Below are 4,233 nucleotides of genomic sequence, written 5' to 3'. Positions count from 1 at the left end.
AATCGGAGTTAAAATAACTCGCCCAATTTGGTTTGTAATGAGTAGAAACACGATTTCATACCCCAGCCACTAGCCTACAAATGTAATGTTATGTGTACTTCATGACACTTCCTAAAATAGTAGCAAAATATTTAAAACATCTTTGATGCCAGTGTTATCAGATCCTGATCATGTGCAAGTACCCCCAAGAGGTAATAAAAACCAAAGCAATAATAACAATAATTATAGGGCTTTGTAGTGTTTAGGCCTCTATGATGTGCATCATCTAACTTGAGATTCAGAACACCCTTGTTAGCTAGGTAGCACAGCTATCATGATTTCTTTTTTACTTCTATTGCTAACGATAATACAAGTAGCTAGCATTTATGTGGTGCTTCAATGTTTGCAAAGCACCTTGTAAAAATACTCTCATTTCTCTTAGATGAGGAAACTGAGGCAAACAGAGATTAAATTATTTGCTCATGGATACACAACTATTAAGTGTGTCAGAACTAGATTGGAATAAATCAATAAGTATTTATTAAGCATTTAACTTTATGCCACACAGGTTATTCTATCAAATGAGATAACATGCATATATCTAACAGTGTCCTGTAAAATATGGTAGTACTGTTCTTGGAGCATCAGTAGCATTGCCTATTGCTCGACAAACCATGTAAGAGGCCTACCTTCGCAAGTGTGTGACAACCAGTACTGGAGAGCCCTGCTTTCCAATTCAGAGAATACATTGGTATAGCTGTTTCCTTTCACTAACCATATTGTGAAGAAATGTCCCTTTTGATAGGCTGCTTAACCAGAGTAACTTATGCATGAAAAACAATAAAACCTGGGGGCAATTCAGAGCTCTTTCTTGCCTGGCTTCATGAATGAAGTAACAAGGAGGAGCTACCTGGGCTTCTGGGTGAGAGACAGTCTGTCAGCCCTTTCTCACTGCAGCAAGCTATTGTTGATTATTGTCAGTAACAGTGGCTTACTCTCCCCACTTAAGTCAGAATGAAGTTATAAGCATATATCCCTGCTCTAGCATCTTTCTTGGTTGAATGTATTCTTTCTTCCATAGGTTGCAAAAGTAGTCAATACTGCCCCTGTGGGGGCAGGGCACTGAACTGATTCAAGGAGGTGGCAGTATCCTTGGGTGCAATTGGAGGGAACTGAATAAAAATAAAGGTGAACCCAACCTAACCCTAAGAAGACATTGAGTATTTTTTTTTTTACGGTGCCAATTTAAGTAGATTTTATTCTCCAGGACAAGAATTGCATTTCCACTTGTTTACAGTACTGATAAAGTGCAATGTTGTTCACTTCTTTCCCTCTGCACACATTCAAGTATTCAGAATGCCCAGATTTACACAGTAGCTTAAATGTTAAACTGCTACTGCCTTGGCTACAAATTTGAGTCCTTCAATTTTTGGAAAGCTGCGTGGAATGCTCTTTCTTCTGTTGTGTTTAGTCGACCTCTTCAATGGTGGGTCCAGAAGAAGCACCTCCAGATGGGGCTGCTCCACCCCCTGGGAACCCACCAGGCATGCCTCCTGGCATGCCCCCTGCACTCTGGTACAGCCTAGCAATGATGGGGTTGCAGACCTTCTCCAATTCTTTCTGCTGATGCTCAGATTCTTCTTTCTCAGCAGTCTGGTTCTTATCCAGCCAGTTGATCATTTCATTACATTTGTCAAGGATCTTCTGCTTGTCTTCATCCCCAATCTTGCCTTGCAGTTTCTCATCCTCTACGGTGGCCTTCATGTTGAAAGCGTAAGACTCCAGAGAATTCTTAGAAGACACCTTGTCTCTCTGCTTCTCATCCTCAGCCTTGTATTTCTCAGCCTCCTGGACCATGCGCTCAATGTCTTCTTTGCTCAGACATCCTTTGTCATTGGTGATGGTGATCTTGTTCTCCTTGCCTGTGCTCTTTTCCACAGCTGAAACATTGAGGATGCCATTTGCATCAATGTCAAAAGTTACTTCAATCTGAGGAACACCCCTGGGTGCTGGAGGAATTCCTGTGAGCTCAAATTTGCCAAGCAGGTTTTTGTCCTTTGTCATTGCTCTCTCACCTTCATAAACCTGAATAAGCACACCAGGCTGTTTGTCTGAATAGGTGGTAAAGGTCTGTGTCTGCTTGCTGGGGATGGTGATATTACGTTTGATCATAACTGCACCACCAGTTTCAATTCCAAGGGAAAGAGGAGTGACATCCAACAGCAGCAAGTCCTGCACATTCTCAGATTTATCTCCAGAAAAAATGGCAGCCTGGACAGCTGCACCATAAGCAACAGCCTCATCAGGATTGATACTCTTGTTGAGTTCTTTGCCATTGAAGAAATCTTGCAGAAGCTTCTGGATTTTGGGGATTCGAGTAGAACCACCCACCAGGACAATGTCATGAATCTGTGATTTATCTAGCTTGGCATCTCTCAAGGCCTTTTCCACAGGGTCCAGCGTATCACAGAAGAGATCAGCATTCAGCTCTTCGAAATGGGCTCTGGTGATTGATGTGTAGAAGTCGATACCTTCATAGAGGGAGTCAATCTCAATACTGGCCTGGGTACTGGAAGAGAGGGTACGCTTAGCACGTTCGCAAGCGGTGCGAAGACGGCGAACAGCCCTCTTGTTCTCACTGATGTCCTTCTTGTGTTTTCGCTTGAACTCGGCAATGAAATGGTTGACCATTCTGTTGTCAAAGTCCTCTCCACCCAAGTGGGTGTCCCCAGCTGTGGACTTGACCTCAAAGATGCCATCTTCAATGGTAAGAATGGAGACATCGAAAGTACCACCTCCAAGGCCAAAGATCCACACATTTCTCTCGGCACCAACCTTTTTGTCCAAGCCATAAGCAATAGCAGCAGCAGTTGGCTCATTGATGATTCAGAGCACATTGAGACCAGCAATGGTTCCAGCATCTTTGGTGGCCTGGCGTTGGAAATCGTTGAAATAGGCTGGTACTGTGGCCATGGCATTTGTGACAGTCTTCCCAAGGTAAGCTTCAGCAATTTCTTTCATCTTGGTCAAGACCATAGAAGATACTTCTTCTGGATAGAAACTTTTGGTCTCCCCTTTGTACTCCACTTGGACCTTAGGCCTGCCTGTGTCATTCACCACCGTGAAAGGCCAATGCTTCATGTCTGACTGTACAACTGCATCATCAAATCTGCGACCAATCAGACGTTTGGCATCAAAAACTGTGTTGGTGGGGTTCATTGCAACTTGACTTTTTGCAGCATCACCGATTAGACGTTCAGTGTCGGTGAAGGCAACATAGCTTGGGGTGGTCCTGTTTCCTTGGTCATTAGCAATGATCTCCACTTTCCCATGTTGGAAGACTCCCACACAGGAGTAAGTGGTACCAAGATCAATGCCAACTGCGGGTCCCTTCGACATGGTTGCTGGGGAGTCGGGGGTCGTAGGTGACCACTGTGGAGGGAGAAGGGCTGCTGCTGCGCTGAGTAGGACATTGAGTATTTTTTAAAGAGGGCAGTATGCCAAATAAATTTAGGAACCTCTGGGAGGAATAGGAGATGTAGTATATAAGTTTATGACCCTATGAGAGGCCAAAAGATCCAAATCTGGCATGGTAGTCCATGTTAAAGTTTCCCACCAAAGAAACCCTGAGGAATAACTTGTAATTCCAAGCCCAACAGTGCATCAGCCTGGCAGCTGAGAAGCCATTTTCTATAGCAACTTCAAGCATCAGCTATGCCATGTTTAGAAGTGAAACTGGTGGGGGACATGCTTTGTAGTATTTGTTTTAAATTTGAGCTCACTGTCCTCAGGGTCTGTGGTGTTTTAGCTAAGAATATCCTTCTGATTTGGGGGCTGGGGATGTTTTGCCTTGTCTTTCCTGTACATCTTTTTAGTAACTATCTTTTAGAAAATACTAATGTCAATTGATGAAATGATATTAGATTGCTTATCTTTGGGTCAATTGATGATCTAAAGGACGTGCTAACTGTATTGGCGAATGATAATGGTCAGTACCTACCAGAATGGAGGCATGAGCTGATGACATTAACATCTTTTGGGGTTACCCCTAGAAATTTCATTTGGGGATGTAGTCTTGTTCTAGAGCATTCAATTTTTCAGTACAAGTAGGTGTTGAGAGAAGGGCTTTCAAAGCTTGTATGATAGCCATATACATAAATGCACACAGAATAAATACAATGTTGTTTTAAAAGAGAGGCCACTAGTAAATGGGGAAATCAGGGCCCGTACTATGTAAAATGTGAGAAACTTCTT

At 43.0% G+C, this 4,233-nt stretch overlaps 1 pseudogene; it reads right to left on the bottom strand.

Annotated features, from left to right (window-relative positions):
• Nucleotides 1–1,445: 1,445 nt before the first annotated feature.
• Nucleotides 1,446–3,392, bottom strand: LOC118840455 (annotated as a pseudogene).
• Nucleotides 3,393–4,233: the final 841 nt, after the last annotated feature.

This window comes from Trichosurus vulpecula, chromosome 2 (genome assembly GCF_011100635.1).
Source record: "Trichosurus vulpecula isolate mTriVul1 chromosome 2, mTriVul1.pri, whole genome shotgun sequence".
NCBI lineage: Eukaryota > Metazoa > Chordata > Mammalia > Diprotodontia > Phalangeridae > Trichosurus > Trichosurus vulpecula.
This window is presented reverse-complemented; position numbering and strand designations above follow the sequence as displayed.